Source organism: Podarcis filfolensis (genome assembly GCF_964270895.1).
Source record: "Podarcis filfolensis genome assembly, chromosome: 10".
In the NCBI taxonomy this organism is placed as follows: domain Eukaryota; kingdom Metazoa; phylum Chordata; class Lepidosauria; order Squamata; family Lacertidae; genus Podarcis; species Podarcis filfolensis.
Genome location: NC_139612.1, coordinates 10,307,531 through 10,324,699, shown reverse-complemented (window position 1 = coordinate 10,324,699; position 17,169 = coordinate 10,307,531). Strand labels below are relative to the sequence as shown.

Here is a 17,169-nt window from a genome sequence, read left to right as displayed (position 1 = left end):
AGGAGTTGAATGATCTAGTTTGCGACCTCAGCTTGTCAAAGGACTCTGCCAAACTGTTGGCATCCAGATTGAAGGAAAAAAACCCTCCTCTCTGACAGTGCTCGCATCAGCTTCTTCCGCAACAGGCATCAAGAGTACCTCCGTTTTTTCTCGGAAGAGAAGGACTTGGTGTACTGTGCAGATATTGCGCAGCTTCTGCCCAAGCTTGGAGTGCCACAGTACGAACCCAAAGATTGGAGACTGTTCATTGACAGCAGCAAGCGATCACTGAAATGTGTTCTGCTACACAACGGCAACCAGTTTGCCTCTATACCCCTGGCTCACTCGAGTACACTGAAGGAGAACTATGAAGCGGTGAAGTATGTGCTGGAGAAAATTGGTTATGATCAGCATAAGTGGTTTATTTGTGTTGACCTGAAGATGGTGAACTTTTTGTTGGGTCAACAGTCTGGCTTCACCAAGTACCCATGTTTTCTGTGCATGTGGGATAGTAGGGACCATGCTCAGCATTACACGAAGAAGGACTGGCCTGTGCGGGAGGAATTGGTGCCTTGCAAAGAAAGGAACGTCATCAATGACCCTCTGGTGGACAGAGACAGAATACTCTTCCCACCGCTGCACATCAAGCTTGGCTTAATCAAGCAGTTCACCAAGGCTCTGGACAAGGATGGTGACTGCTTCACTTACTTGTGCCAGGCTTTTCCAGAATTGACCATGGAGAAGTTGAAAGCTGGCATCTTTGACGGTCCTCAGATCCATCAGCTCATCAGAGATCCAGAGTTCGGAAACTCAATGAACGAAGTGGAACTGGAAGCATGGAAGGCATTTGTTCTGGTAGTGGAGAACTTTCTTGGCAACAATAAGGACAGAAACTACGCAGAACTTGTCAACAACATGCTGACTGCTTTCAGAAACCTGGGCTGCATCATGAGCGTCAAGATGCACTACCTATTTTCACATATGGACCGGTTTCCTGAGAACCTGGGTTCAATGAGTGACGAGCAGGGGGAGAGATTCCATCAGGACATGAAAGAGATGGAGACCAGGTATCAGGGTCGCTGGAACACAGTCATTATGGCTGACTACTGTTGGACTCTGAAGAGAGACCTCCCTGCCGGTGATCATTCCAGGAGTTCCAAGAAACGGAAGTTCAAGCCCTAAAGTCTGAAAAATGGTGAAGCAACATGCAATTTATGTGTACTTACCTTTATCAATGCCCACCATTCAGTTTACAGTAAACCTGACCTGATAGAGAGAAACGGATGCCATTTCCTGATTCAGCAGTGCAAAAATACCCTAAATCAGTTGTAGAAATCTAGACAACATTAAAAAAGTAAAAAATTGTTGCCCAGTGTAACAACAACAACAACAACAACAACTATTATTATTATTATTATTATTATTATTTATTTATTTATTTATTTATTTATACCCTGCCCATCTGGCTGGGTTTCCCCAGCCACTCTAGGCGGCTTCCAGCAAAATATTAAAATACAATACAGTGGTACCTCAGGTTACATACGCTTCAGGTTACATATGCTTCAGGTTACAGACTCCGCTAACCCAGAAATAGTGCTTCAGGTTAAGAACTTTGCTTCAGGATGAGAACAGAAATCATGCTCCGGCGGCGCAGCAGCAGCAGGAGGCCCCATTAGCTAAAGTGGTGCTTTGGGTTAAGAACAGTTTCAGGTTAAGTACGGACCTCCGGAACGAATTAAGTACATAACCCGAGGTACCACTGTAATTCCTCAAATATTGAAAGCTTCTCTAAACAGGGTTGCCTTCAGATGGCTTCTAAAAGTTAGATAGTTGTTTATTTCTTTGACATCTGGTGGGAGGGCGTTCCACAGGGCGGGTGCTACTACCGAGAAGGCCCTCTGCCTGGTTCCCTGTAACTTCACTTTTCGTGGTGAGGGAACCACCAGAAGGCCCTTGGTGTGGGACCTCAGCGTCTGGGCCGAATGGTAGAGGTGTGGCTGGGAAGCTTAAAGCCTGTTGCTGCTACACGGGAGACAGATGGAAGATTGAACAAGCTTGCTTTTGCCTCCTCCAGAGGGTAGAACCCATAGCAATGGATTCAAGTTAAAAGAAAGGAGACTCTGACAAAACATCAGTAAGAACATTCTGGCAGTAATAGCTGTTTGACAGCTCCCTTGGGTTTTTTTTAAGTAGAGGTTGGATGTGTTGACACTTCCATTCCACCTTAGGGAGCAGACGTGTGGAACTGTTGATTGTCACATGTCTGTTTACATTCCAGCACAGCTTGCTGCGAACTTCCGTTGTGCTTTTCCCGTTCTCTCTGAGAAGATGAGAGAGAGAGAGACGACATGTTTCTTTGTCCTGATTTATGATTAATAAATCTGTAGTTGTAGTATGCTTCCACAAGCCTCATGCCTATTCTGTTTGCGCAGTTCGCTCTGCTGATAGTGTGCCCTGGCCTTGAAGCCCGGGTCGCTGATTTACATTGGGCAGTGGGACGACTGGAAGGGAATGGCTCAGCTGGGGCTAGCCAGCTAGCCTGCCGGTTCTCTGCATGCTGACAGAAAGGCCATCTGTCATGGATGCTTTAGTTGAGATTCCTGCATTGAAGAGGATTGGAACAGATGACCCACAGGGTCCTTTCTAACTGTACAATTCTATGACTCTATGATACTGAGAGTAATAAGGCCAGATAGAAAGGCCTGGAGGGCTGAATTTTGCTCCTGGGTATGATGTTTCCCATCCCTGCCTTACTTAGATGGAAGTCTCCTTGAGTCCACTGGGCTTTCTGCCATGTAACTGTGCATAGCATCACAACTTTTGCTTACATTTCAACAACTCCTAGAAGGAATTCAAAGTCCCTCACTACCGACTGCCTGATGCTTAGAAGTCCCAGGTATCTTTGCAAAGGAACCAAGTAGAAGATGCTGAAGATGATGGTGATGATGATTCTGACAGCAGTCATCTTGAGAATGGCTTTTGCTGGTGGTGATGGTGGTGGAACCACAGCAAAATGCTTCTTTGAAAAGTCAGCCAGCTGCAACGGCTAAAGACCTGATACTGATGACTGAGAGGCATGGCATTCTTCTTCTCCCTCTCTCAGAGATAGTCATATCTTCAGTTTCAGGAGTAAACTTTTGTTGGACTTAAGCGGCAATGGGCTTTAACTGAAGAGCAAACAGATTGACAACTCCTCATAATCTCACCACCTTCATCAAAACGCTTAATATTTCTATGCACTTGTGGGGTGCCTCAGGGTTCCATCCTCTCCCCCATGCTTTTTAATATCTATATGAAGCCGCTGAGAGAGATCATCAGGGGGTTTGGGCTGGGTGTTCATCAGTATGCAGATGACACCCAGCTCTACCTCTTCTTTAAATCAGAACCAGTGAAGGCGGTGAAGGTCCTGTGTGAGTGCCTGGAGGCGGTTGGAGGATGGATGGCGGCTAACAGATTGAGGTTGAATCCTGACAAGACAGAAGTACTGTTTCTGGGGGACAGGGGGCGGGCGGGTGTGGGGGATTCCCTGGTCCTGAATGGGGTAACTGTGCCCCTGAAGGACCAGGTGTGCAGCCTGGGAGTCATTTTGGACTCACAGCTGTCCATGGAGGCGCAGGTTAATTCTGTGTCCAGGGCAGCTGTCTACCCACTCCACCTGGTACGCAGGCAAAGACCCTACCTGCCCACAGACTGTCTCGCCAGAGTGGTGCATGCTCTAGTTATCTCCCGCTTGGACTACTGCAACACGCTCTACGTGGGGCTACCTTTGAAGGTGACACGGAAACTGCAATTAATCCAGAATGCGGCAGCTAGACTGGTGACTGGGAGTGGCTGCCGGGACCACATAACACCAGTTCTGAGAGATCTGCATTGGCTCCCAGTACGTTTCTGAGCACAATTCAAAGTGTTGGTGCTGACCTTTAAAGCCCTAAACGGCCTTGGTCCTGTATACCTGAAGGAGCGTCTCCACCCCCATCGTTCAGCCCGGACACTGAGATCCAGTGCCGAGGGCCTTCTGGCGGTTCCCTCATTGCAAGAAGTGAGGTTACAGGGAACCAGACAAAGGGTCTTCTCGGTAGTGGTGCCCACCCTGTGGAACACCCTCCCTTCAGATGTGAAGGAAATAAGTAGCTATCCTATCTTTAAAAGACATCCAAAGGCAGCCCTGTTCAGGGAAGTTTTTAATATTTAACGCTGTACTGTTTTAACACTTGATTAGGAGCCGCCCAGAGTGGCTGGGGAAACTTAGCCAGATGGGCGGGGTATAAATAAATTATTATTATTATTATTATTATTATTATTATTATTATTATTATTATGCAAGAGGAGCACTGGTCACAACCAAATCCATAGGAGTGCCTGTAATAGTTACTGCTGCCTCAGCCATTTTGTGAATCGTAATTACTTCTGTAAAAATGCAAGTACTGAAATACAAACTTGTCTGTGAGCCACATTCCCAGGCTCAAAAGCCCAGCCCTCTATTCCTATGGTGTTTGAAAATGGTTTTTGTTATTCAATGGTGAGGGGAATGACCTTTGTTCCTTAACGCATTCCCAAAGCTGGGTCTTGGCAGCCAAAATATATCTGAAAGATGAGCTCTGAGTCTTCCTGCACAGGCCTGTCTCTGAGAGAAAAGTAGGAAAGGATAATATGGCCTAGCAGGCAAAAAGGAGAGATAGTATAGTCCCCAATTGAGCTGCATAATTCTTTCCAGAAGGGAAGCCTTTCGTAATAATCATACCAAAAGGCAGTGCTAGCCACATGCAAATGTGACTTGTTTTAGAGGGGCTTCTTTAATAAGATATTACAGTGCACCATTTTCAGAGTGCCTGTTTCCCATTGTGATCAATTAATTTAACAAGACAGAACATTTAATTACTATATTTCTGCGGCTGTGTTCTTCGGCAGTAATTGGTAGCTCATTATCCTTAGCCCCACCAATGTACTGCCATTCTCACTCCCCCTTCCTTCCTTTTTTTCCTCATGGGCCATTAAGCCATGTAACAGGTACGTTGACACAAGGCAATTGCAAGGATACCCATGCCTTATTAAACTGGCAGAGGTACATCAACATTCAAAGAGACTTCGGGGAGAGAAGGCTGCTTGCTACATATCAGCCTGGAGGAACAATGCAAAATTGTGAAAGATCCTTGAACAGACCTATAGGTTCCCTAACAGCATGCAAGAACAGAAACACCAGTAGTCAGTAGACACTGGTCAATTTGATCAAATGGGCCACTGCTGGACCAACCTCAGTCTGCTGTCAGCCAGCTCTGCCTGCCTGCCTCCTTACATACAGCCAGCCTATGGGATGGTGCTGTCTGTCAGCATCCTCCTCCTTAGTCTCATTGTTGTGCTTGTAGAATTCAACAGGGATGGCGTTGGAGACAAAACTTGGAATTGCTGGCTCTGCTTATTATTGGCTGTGGCTCCATCTACTGTTCATCTCCCTGCCTTCGGCTTCACCAGTCCCAGTGGGCACCAGCAACAACTGCTTGTGTTTAGATCATGGTGTTAGATCCCAGAGCAGCGTTCCCCAACCTGGTGCCCTCCAGATGTTTTCAACTACATCTCCCAGCATTGCTACCAATGACCCTGCTGGCTGGAGCTCATGGGAGGACAACAGCACCCGGAAAGCACCATGTTGGGGTGAAAGGCGCTAGAATGTGAATTCAGTTGTGCATTCAATACATGGGTTTTCCTCAGTGCTTGCAAGACATCATATTTAAGAGGAACCAGGATTGACTCCAAGGGCTTGAGGGGAAAACTCGCTTATCTTAAACAGCTATCTGCCTTTTAGAAGACATCTGAAGGCAGCCTTCTGCTTTTATTCTGCTTTTAATCTGCTTTTAATCTGTTGGGAGCTGCCCAGAGGGCTGGGGAAACCTGGCCGGATGGACAGGGTATAAATAAATTACTACTACTACTACTATTATCATCAAAATACAGACCAAGATTTCTACCATGCTCGCCCTATTCTCTGATTTTTCCAGTCAATTTTGCTATTTCTGCATACTCCATGAGTTTCTGCTGCCATTCTTCAACTGTGGGTATTTCAGGGCAACGAAGCATTCCAAAGAGATTGGATGAAATTTACAACATACATGGAAAAGGACTGTACACAAATAAAGACACTTGCGGGACTGAAATAGACCTCATAATGTTTATTAAAAATCATTCGTTTTGGATTTAAGAATATTGAACAAACATATTACAACAATTGAAGGATGTACCATGGTACCTCGGGTTACATACACTTCAGGTTACATACGCTTCAGGTAACAGACTCCGCTAACCCAGAAATAGTGCTTCAGGTTAAGAACTTTGCTTCAGGATCAGAACAGAAATCAGGCTCTGGCGGCGCGGCAGCAGCAGGAAGCCCCATTAGCTAAAGTGGTGCTTCAGGTTAAGAACAGTTTCAGGTTAAGTACGGACCTCTGGAATGAATTAAGTACTTAACCTGAGGTACCACTGTACATTAATGAAATTTTGAATAGTATTATTCCATAGTATGGAAGTGAGAGCTGGACCATAAAGAAGGCTGATCGCCGAAGAATTGATGCTTTTGAATTATGGTGCTGGAGGAGACTCTTGAGAGTCCCATGGACTGCAAGAAGATCAAACCTCTCCATTCTTAAGGAAATCAGCCCTGAGTGCTCACTGGAAGGACAGATCGTGAAGCTAAGACTCCAATACTTTGGCCACCTCAGAAGAGAAGACTCCCTGGAAAAGACCCTGATGTTGGGAAAGATGGAGGGCACAAGGAGAAGGGGACGACAGAGGACGAGATGGTTGGATAGTGTTCTCAAAGCTACCAGCATGAGTTTGACCAAACTGCGGGAGGCAGTGGAAGACAGAAGTGCCTGGCGTGCTCTGGTCCATGGGGTCATGAAGAGTCGGACACGACTAAACAACTAAACAACATCAACAATTCCATAGTATTAAGTACACATAGAATGTAAACATGACAAATGCATAAATATAAAGAAAATATAGAGAAACCAGAAGAAGGAGGGAGGGAAGTACAAATTCGTTTAGAGTTAAAGTATGAAGGTAAAAAGAAATAAGGTATGTATTTTGTATTATGATGACGAAATTTGGAAAATCTGTAAAACCAATGAAGATCATTTAAAAAAAGAAAAGATTTCTACCATATTAGTCAAACAAGGAGGAAATTGTCAATATTTGTTTTAGACACAGATAATATTTCTTCTACCTCATTTTGCGAGGAGGAAAACATAGAACACCAAGGTGGACTTGAAACTCACACCCCATTGTTGCGGGACCCTTCACAAAAATGGGAGCAGGGTGAGTTCCGGCCGATTTTGAGCTGGGAGTGGGTGGGAGAATTGTTTATATATCAGTTTATGTATAAAAGTATTTGCATGCTGCCAGTTCATCCAACATAGCATTGTGATGTACAGTAATATAAAAATGCAAAACACCATAAACACAGGTAAGCAAAATCAATAAAATGAATTATTCTGATTTTAGGGTGGGAGCGAGGGTTGCTATACTTATCTCAGTGTCCCGAGATGCGTCTCAGGTGCAGCCCTACGACTTGAGTTCGCCCAGCCCTCAATTGTAAAACGAGCATGGTGTCGAGCCATTTCCTATAGCTCCCACCTACTAGCATCGGATGCTCGAATTAGAGGTGGTTTTTCCAACCTGATCCTAAGAGATATTCATAATTCCCCTTGGAAAACTACAATCAACCTCAAACTCCGCTCTCTTTTTAATCTGAATTGCAAAACTGTTCTTAAATTAGAGTGTATCAGTCCGGCGGCCCTACCTTCAATTAAAAAGAAGTTACAGCTACTTGACTTCTCTAACACAGCTGCCGATGCAAGAGGGCCGTGTTCAGGCCTAGCCCTAGCTATTCCTCCCCCTGAAGGAATCCCTCTATACTGCTTCACAATTTATTCGGAGGTTAAGCGAAGGGCCTTTACCTGTGCCCGTCTCAACTGTTTTCCTACAGCAGTTCTGTCGGGTCGTTATTCCAGAGTCCCCATCGCAAACAGAACATTCAACTGTAATGACTCGGCCCTGGAGACTATGGAACATGTAATGCTCTTCTGTCCCAACTGGACAGATGAAAGATCTCGGTTTTTAACTCCTCTCATGAACAAGCTTCATCTCCCAATCCAGCCCTGGATAGTGTCCCTCTTTTTGCAAGATTCTGATTGTTGGATCACCGAGATGACAGCTAACTTCCTGCTCAGTGTGATGAGGAGGAAGGCTGCACTGGCTTCTTTTTCGGCACCACAGCTGTAGTCGATACTCTGCACAGTCGGATGAGGTTCCAGGTAGCTTTGTAGTGCAAGGACGGTGGAGCTGGGACGGATCCGGGGAGCTGAAGGACCCCTTTGATGATCCTCCTCCAGCCTCGGCAGTTTTTTTGTCTTTTTGTTCTTGAACTATCGGTCATTCGGTGTTTTGGATCCCCTGTTGTTTCTGTTATCTCCTTTCCCCCCCCTTTGGGTATTTGCCCAGGACGATGTCTGCCTTTGCCTCCCCACCCCCATTTTATGTTATGCTGTTATTTCTATGTATGTTGTGCTATGGCCACACGGCTAATGCAATAAAATATATATATATATCTCAGTAAAGTTTATGAGCTGGGCAAGGCTTTTCCACCTTCTTCTTCCCCTTAAAAAGAATGGTGTCTTTCCTTTGCTTCCTGATGCTGCTACTTTCCCTCCCCCTTCCTTTGCACTTCAAAAAGATGCCAGCATCTCTCCATTGCTTCCCAGGCCCCACTAGCTGCTGCATTCACCATTTCTGTGCAGAAAAGGACCATTGCTACAGTCCTAGGAGAGCACCAAGGACAGGACATTAAGTGGGTCCTTTGATGTCTGCCTTACCTGGCTGGTGGCTAGCGATGGACACATCTGTCCATTATGGTTTCCCTTGGTTCCTCATATGTCCACTTTTAAGTTCAGCCCGCCACATTTCCACATCCATTTGCAATTTTAAATGCCTCACAAAAAAATCACCCGCATTTTAGTGCACATTACTCCCAATGTACACATTTCAATGCAGTTCTGCCTTCTAGACATATTTCTGCAAAACCATTTCTCCCTATTTGTTGTTTAGTGGTGTCCGACTCTTCGTGACCCCATGGACCAGAGCACGCCAGGCACTCCTGTCTTCCACTGCCTCCCACAGTTTGGTAAAACTCATGTTAGTAGCTTCGAGAACACTGTCCAATTATCTCATCCTCTGTCGTCCCCTTCCCCTTGTGCCCTCAATCTTTCCCAACCTCAGGGTCTTTTCCAGGGAGTCTTCTCTTCTCATGAGGTGGCCAAAGTATTGGAGTCTCAGCTTCAGGATCTGTCCTTCCAGTGAGCACTCAGAGCTGATTTCCTTCAGAATGGAGAGGTTTGATCTTCTTGCAGTCCATGGGACTCTCCAGAGTCTCCTCCAGCACCATAACTCAAAAACATCAATTCTTCGGTGATCAGCCTTCTTTATGGTCCAGCTCTCACTTCCATACATCACTACTGGGAAAACCACAGGTTTAACTATACAGACCTTTGTCGGCAAAGTGTTGTCTCTGCTTTTTAAGATGCTGTCTAGGTTTGTCATCACTTTTCTCCCAAGAAGCAGGCATCTTTTGTCACCATCTGCAGTGATCATGGAGCCCAAGAAAGTAAAATCTAAAATTTCTCAATATATAATACATCTTTTCTGCACACTTTGCCCTAGTACAGGGTTTCCCAAACTTGGATCTCCAGATGTTTTGGATTACAATTCCCATGACCCCTCAGCACAGGTCCTGCTAGCTAAGGATGATGGGGGTTGTAGTCCAACAACAGACAGAGACACAAATTTGGGAAACCCTGCGCTTAGTATATGCATGTTGCGCACTGGGAACTCTAAATGTGCAAGGATGGCTGTGTTTCAGCTCACATATTGCTTCAGAAAGTGCAAAATAGGCCGGTTCACCTTTAAATGTGAATTGAATCAATTCCACCACTGCCCCTTCCCTACTGATGGCCTGCATTCAGCCTGGTTGCTTGCAAGTTATGCCAGCTTGTTCTTTACAACAAGCTTCCTACATTTTTCTTCATAATTGATAATGGGAGAACATATTCTCCCAAGTGTTAAGGAGGGTCTCATCTATCAGGCCTGCAGCAAAGTGATTTACGAACTTCAGCAATGTGACAAAGCAGACTCAGCCACTGATGATGGGAATCTCTGAGCACTTGACAATTAGATAGGGGTTGGCAGAGGGAAGATGAAAGATATCAAGAGTAGTGGAACCCACTTAGTGTGAAACACTATGAAAGTCCCAAGGAGCTCTGATGCATTTCAATGAACTCTGCCTATTCTCTTCTAGAAAAGTTTCATTCCACTTGAAATCCCTGCGGAGGGCAGGAAATAACACCACACAGAGATACAAGTGTTAACCATTGCACATTTTGGAGACAGTTGCTACTCGCTCCCTTATTTCTGACTAGTTGAAACAAAAGCAGAGTGAAGCATTAATTTGTGATCCCATGTACAGTGGTACCTCGGGTTAAGAACTTAATTCGTTCTGGAGGTTCATTCTTAACCTGAAACTGTTCTTAACCTGAGGTACCACTTTAGCTAATGGGGCCTCCCACCACCCCTGAGCTGCTGCCATGACATTTCTGTTCTCATCCTGAAGCAAAGTTCTTAACCTGAGATACTATTTCTGGGCTAGCAGAGTCTGTAACCTGAAGCATCTGTAATCTGAAGCGTCTGTAACCTGAGGTACCACTGCACCAAGAAGTCCCCCATGTTTTCTGCATTGTGGCCATTTCTTCAAGCTGAGAGCAAATGGATACAGACTACCCAGTGGCAAGTTAATATTTTGTGGGGCCCTTTACATAGCTTTTTGGGGGACTCTATTCATTCAGGAAGGGACGTGGGTGGTGCTGTGGGATAAACCACAGAGCCTAGGACTTGCCGATCAGAAGGTCGGTGGTTCGAATCCCCACGACGGGATGAGCCCCCGTTGCTCATTCCCTGCTTCTGCCAACCTAGGAGTTCGAAAGCACATCTAAGTGCAAGTAGATAAATAGGTACCACTCCAGCGGGAAGGTAAAAGCATTTCCGTGTGCTGCTCTGGTTCGCCAGAAGTGGCTTAGTCATGCTGGCCACATGACCCGGAAGCTGTACACCAGCTCCATCGGCCAATAAAGCAAGATGAGCGTCGCAACCCCAGAGTCGGTCACGACTGGACCTAATGGTCAGGGGTCCCTTTACCTTTACCTTTATTCCTTCACCTAAATAAATATGACCATGTCAAAATTACGAGCACATGAGACAATGATAATAATAATGTTTCTGCCTTGGCACTTTTATTCCTCCCCTTCCCAAGCAACTTAGGATCTCTCAGGGCTTTTTTTTTCTTTTCCTAGCTGGAACTCTCAAGAACTCAGTTCCGGCACATCTCAGGTGGGCACCATTGCCATTATAAGAGAACAAGGAAGGCGTTCACGATAAGTTCCAACACCTCCTTTTTCTAGAAAAATAGTACTGGGAACTATCCCTGCTGTGGGTCACATTTCAAGGGTCACGTGTGGGTCCCTTGGCTGCAGGAGGAGGGGACTAATTCTGTGCATGCTGCTGAGGGCCTGAGGGTCCTGTTCCTGCCTCTCTCCACCTGGCCTAAGGCGGGGCCTGACTGCTGCTGCTGCCCAGGAGGACTGGGGTATTTTGGGGAAAGTTTTCATGGGAGTTTTTGCTGCTGTTATTGACTTTAATTTTTTGTATCTTTATTTTTATGTGGAAATTGTTCAGTTTGGTTATGTAGTTTTTGATGTGTTTTATTTATTTTTATGACTACTTTGCTATGTTTGTAATTATGTAAATCTCTTCATATTGTAAGCCACTTTGAGGATTGTTTTAACTGTGGAAAGGTGGCATATGAATAAAATGATGAATGAATGAATAAGGTAAAAGGTAAATGACCCCTGGATGGTTAAGTTCAGTCAAAAGCGACTATGGGGTTGCAGTGCTCATCTCACTTTCAGGCCGAGGGAGCCAGCGTTTGTCCACAGACAGCTTTCCAGGTCACGTGGCCAGCATGACTAAACTGCTTCTGGTGCATAGAGGACTGTGACGGAAACCAGAGTGCACAGAAACATTGTTTACCTTCCTGCCACAGCAGTACCTATTTATCTACTTGCACTGGTGTGCTTTCAAACTGCTAGGTTGGCAGGAGCTGGGGCAGAGCAATGGGATCTCACCCCATCATAGGGATTCGAACTGCCAACCTTCCAATCGGCAAGCCCAAGAGGCTCAGTGGTTTAGACCACAGTGCCACCACGTCCCTGAATGAATGAATATGTACAAATCCATCACTGATCATACCCATGTGGTTCAGTAGAGTAACACCTCACCTGTGCTATGGGGCAGGGGGATTAAGGGAATTTTTCAAGGCCATATCCACACCATATATTCAAACTAAGGATGTGCATGGCATCTCTGATCTGATTTTGGGCCCAATCTGGTGCTTCAGACTGGTGTGATGCAACCCAACTCAGATCTGCCCCCAAACTGATTTGGGGGCCTGGCACAATCATCATCATCATCATTTTATTTGTATTTCCATAGTTGAAACTATGCTCAAGGCAGCTCACAACATGACAAGATTTGCATAATTACAAACATAGCAGAAGTCATAAACAATAAATAAAACACATCACAATGTACACTACCAAATGGAAACAATTCCACGTAAATCGTAAAATCTAAGACTAAAGATAGAACAACAATAATAAAAATAACAGCAACAAGCTCTCTCAACCCCCCATAAACAATACTCCAGCCCAAGAATCTGTTCAACAGCCTCAGTTTTTGTAGCTGGAGTCAGTCAGCACTCCACTCTGCCAGGCCAGATGGGAAAAGGCCAGCAAGGCAGGGTACAGGTCTTCCAGGGCTCACAGCCAAGATGGTATAGTTTAAAACAGCACAGAGAAAAAACAATTTAAAAGAGGAGCCCTCACTGCGGAGCAGCAGCCACAGTACTTGTGGGGCCTGTCAAGCCCCGCCCCAAGCCAGGTGGAAAGAGGCAAGGACAAGGCCCTTCAGGCCCTCAGCAGGCAGTCCTCCTGGGCAGCAGCAGCAGTCCTTAAGATCATGCTGTCAGCGGTAGAGGTGGGCAGAGAAGGAGGCATATCTCTCCTTCTCCCAACTTTCAACCACACATTTAATCTGGATTTTAAGTCCTAACAAGCATGTGAGGGTATGAGAAACTGCAGAAAGGGCATTTTGATTCATTTGGTCATCTAACAGTTTGGTGTTGCTTCGGCTATAAGAACCAGTGACTACAGTGGGACTTGCTCCGAGTAGGGGAAATAGATTTGCAGCTTTATATCCATATGGATTTATTTTTATTTTTTAAAAGAATGCAAGTAAGGACTGCAGATAAGATGAGAGCCATTTAACAGTTAGCCAGTTCCTTTGGAATAGCAGAGCTTACTTGCCAAGACGAGAGAAAGGCTTTAGCTGCAGGGACAGCAGCTTGCAGGACCCACCCTGGGAGCTCTCCAAGGTCCTGAAGGTGCTCTGAATGGCTTGAATTCTTGACGGGATATTGCTGGGCTTCTCCTGTGAGCCTGGAGCTCATATAGGACAGACACAGTTCCTGAGCAATGAATTATTGGTCTGTCTTACTCAGGAATAAGGTTTTCAACATGGGAATGAAAACCCTGATTGACCAGGTGAGTAACGCAGCCCCCTTCAGTCTAATGCTGATCTCATATTGGCTGAAAAGAATGTCCAGACCATGAAGCATCACAGAGCAGGCATATCCAACAGGTAGATTGTGAACTACTGGTAGATCACTGGACATCTGTGATAGATCACTGGTAGAAGACCACTGGCTCCCCTCAAAGAAGTTCAACAACTTAGCCCCCCCCCCAAAAAAGCTCAACAACTTTGACCTGAACCCCCAAAAAGGGGGTAGATCACTGCCAGTTTTTAACTCATGAGTAGATCACAGTCTCTTGGGAGTTGGCCACCCCTGCCATAGAGGGGTCTGTGCTGACAACCAAATATTCCTGATTTCCCATTTGCAGATTTATATCGAATTCCTTATGAGGGCTACTGCCTTTGAACCCAACAGATTTTGTTCAGCTGTTGTTGCCAATATCCACCGATAGACCGTCAGTTATTTTGTACTGCTCCTGGTATAGCTACAACTACTGTACTGGACATGCTTTATTTAGGTTCAGTGGTGTGCTAAAAGAAGACGAGTTATTCCTTGGCTCAAATTGTATTGCAGGCAGCCTCACTCACTCACTTTAAAACTAAAACAGCCTTCTTTGCACAAGGGATTTCACTTGAGATGTTCACACACCTTTTCCCCTCTTGGCATGTTCTGCTTAGCAAATGAAGGTGAAAATTCAACTTGATGATCAAGATGCAACTGCTACGTGTGTAGCTCAATTTTATTTCCTTTTATAGCTGTTCTAGCAATGGACGAGCACCTTCTATATCCTTGTCACAAATGTTCACAAAAGTACATTAGTGTAAAGTCTAAAATAGCACGAAAGCATCATGTAACTTTTTTTAAAAAAATCTGAAAATGAAACCAAGGATAGATGCATCTAAAGGTGTCGCTAATTAATGATCGCATTCCTGAGAGCACAGCACCAACACAGCAAATTTCAACTCAGCAAAATGTCAAGCACAGCGCAACACCAGGGGGAACTTTTAACAGTGCCTTTAATTAAAGAGGATCTATGAGACCACACAGAATATATTGGTTACTGGGTGGCTTAGGTGCTGAAAGGTAGTCTCCCAAAGTTTCCAAAGATGTTTTCCATTGGGTTTCTCTTCTGGGTTGCATATTGAACTGTGGGTTCTGGAATGGAGACAGGACTTAAATTAAGCAACAAAGGGGAGTAACAAGAGTGTTTAAGATTGCTATTTATGCTGCACCGATAAATTAGCCCAGGTATAGCCTGGATTGGAATTGTGGTTTTTGATCAGAGTAAGTAGAAATGTGAATAGGAAAAAAAACTGTGGAGGACCATTGTCTTATTTGTAACAGCATGGCAAGTTTCAGTGGCACTTAGATTGATACACAACACTTTTTCATTATTATTGTTTATTTATTTAAAAAACAGCAACACCATAAACACATCTTTGACATGGTCGAAGTCTTGCAATAGCATTTCAGGAAATTCTGTCCAGTTCCAAACAATTGTTGTGCAGCGATAGATCACAGTGACAACTATTTCTCATTTGGAATGCCCAGGGGAGTCATGTGGTGTTCACACTTTGTCTCAAAGATACCTATTGTTCCACACATGACTTGATCAATGCCAAGTATTCTGCGGAACAACCCAAGCAAAGTGTGGGAGCATGGATATCTGCCTGGTGTTTTGGTGTGTTATATAGATTTCCTAAATATTCTTTAAATTGTCTGAATTGAAACTTTGCATGTAAAATGTTTGAGGCCCTCCAGAAAGATGTTTAGTTTCTTACATTAATGCTTGGATGTCCTAGGTAGGGCAAGGACAACAGGAAGAAGGCCAAGCTTAGGCTTTCTGTTGCTTTTCATGTAAAAAGTTTGTCCTGAATCCTTCCCAAGAGTTTTATAACAATCAGTCCAATCCTATCCAGATTAAGGAGAGGAGAGGATACTCCTCCAGGAGAGGAGAGGATCCAGATGGACAGGGCATTATTGTTGTTGTTGTTGTTGTTGTTGTTGTTGTTGTTTAGGACATGGGTAGGCATACTAAGGCCCAGGGGCCAGATCCGGCCCACGGACAGTCCGGGAACCAGCGTGTTTTTACATGAGTAGAAGGTGCCCTTTTATTTAAAATGCATCTCTGGGTTATTTGTGGGGCATAGGAATTCATTCATTTCCCCCAACAAAATATGGTCCAGCCCCCCACAAGGTCCGAGGGACAGTGGACTTGCCCCCTGCTGAAAAAGTTTGCTGACCCCTGATTTAGGATGTCCCTATTTTCATGGGAGAAAATATGAAAACAGCACTTTAAATTGGGCTTAGAAATGCTCTGGGAAGCCAGCATAGCTAGTGTTGAATGTGCTAACTGACTGAAGTTTCCCAAAATAAACATAAGAAGGTGCCTTGCATCGAATCAGACCATCAGACCAGTGTTGTCCACATTGGCAGAGGATGTTTTTTTCCAGCGTTTAAGGCCAGGAACATTCCTAGCCCTAGCTGGATATGCCTGAGATTGAACCTGCATGCAAAGCAGATATTCCACTGCTCAGCTACAACCCCCCATCTGTCTCTTCCATTTATAGGTTTGCAAGCATGGTTTTATATCGGTGCAAAGCCAAGGCTCATTCTGGAATTAAGAATGACATTTGGACGCAGCTGTCTTGGAGGAGAAATTTGTCGTTTGCTGGATCCTCTAGTTGAACGTGCTGTTTTAGAAGCAGAGGCGCTGCTCTGCTATCACACATACAGGTGATATTCTGTCATGGCAACAGTGTGCATTGGAGCAAAAGTGTGCAGAGTTACAAGCTTTCCATTCAATTTTATAATCAGAATGCTTCAGAATCTGTAAGGAAAACCAATGTCTATAATTCCAACTGCTCTGGGATCGCTAAGACACATTTTCATAGATATTTCTAGATGCATCAACAGAGGCACAAAACTTTGGAGGATATTGGAATAAAACAAAGAAAACTGCGGAGGAACTGAGCAGGATTCAGACTCAAGTTTTTTGTTTACTTTCCAAAGAATTTGTCTCCATTAATGGTGAAACTGGCACCTTTAGAAATGTTTCTCCACCCTTGCAAAGAACCATCTTCAGTGTGGTAGCGCCTGCTTCCTGGAACTCTATGTCTATACACTTTAGGCAAATTCCTTCAGTGTATTGTTTTCATTGTCTGCTGAGAAAAGATTTTGTTTAGGTAAGACTCCCCAGGGATGCTATTTTATTAAGCATATTTGCTTTTCAACTTCTTATTTTTCCTAGTTTTCATTAAACGTTATATCTATTTGCTTTTAAAGTTTGATTCATTTTTTCTTATGACCATTTTATATTGTTTTATGTAAACTACCTAGAGGTTTTTGTTAATTAAGCAATATATATATATATCTTGTGAAATAAATAAATATCACAGATGTCAATGCTTGGGGTGGGCAAATTTCTCAGTTTCAGTTTTTCTCAGTATCTTATTATTCCAACCTTAAATTCTATGGTCCCCATTTCTACCTCAGCTTGTGAT

General features: G+C 44.5%; 1 long non-coding RNA gene across 1 annotated transcript; it reads left to right on the top strand.

Moving 5' to 3' along the window:
• Positions 1–15,219: 15,219 nt before the first annotated feature.
• LOC310744263 lies at positions 15,220–16,950 on the top strand. Its single transcript, XR_014539469.1, has 2 exons — positions 15,220–15,347; positions 16,237–16,950. It is a non-coding gene; the product is annotated as an uncharacterized lncRNA (long non-coding RNA).
• Positions 16,951–17,169: the final 219 nt, after the last annotated feature.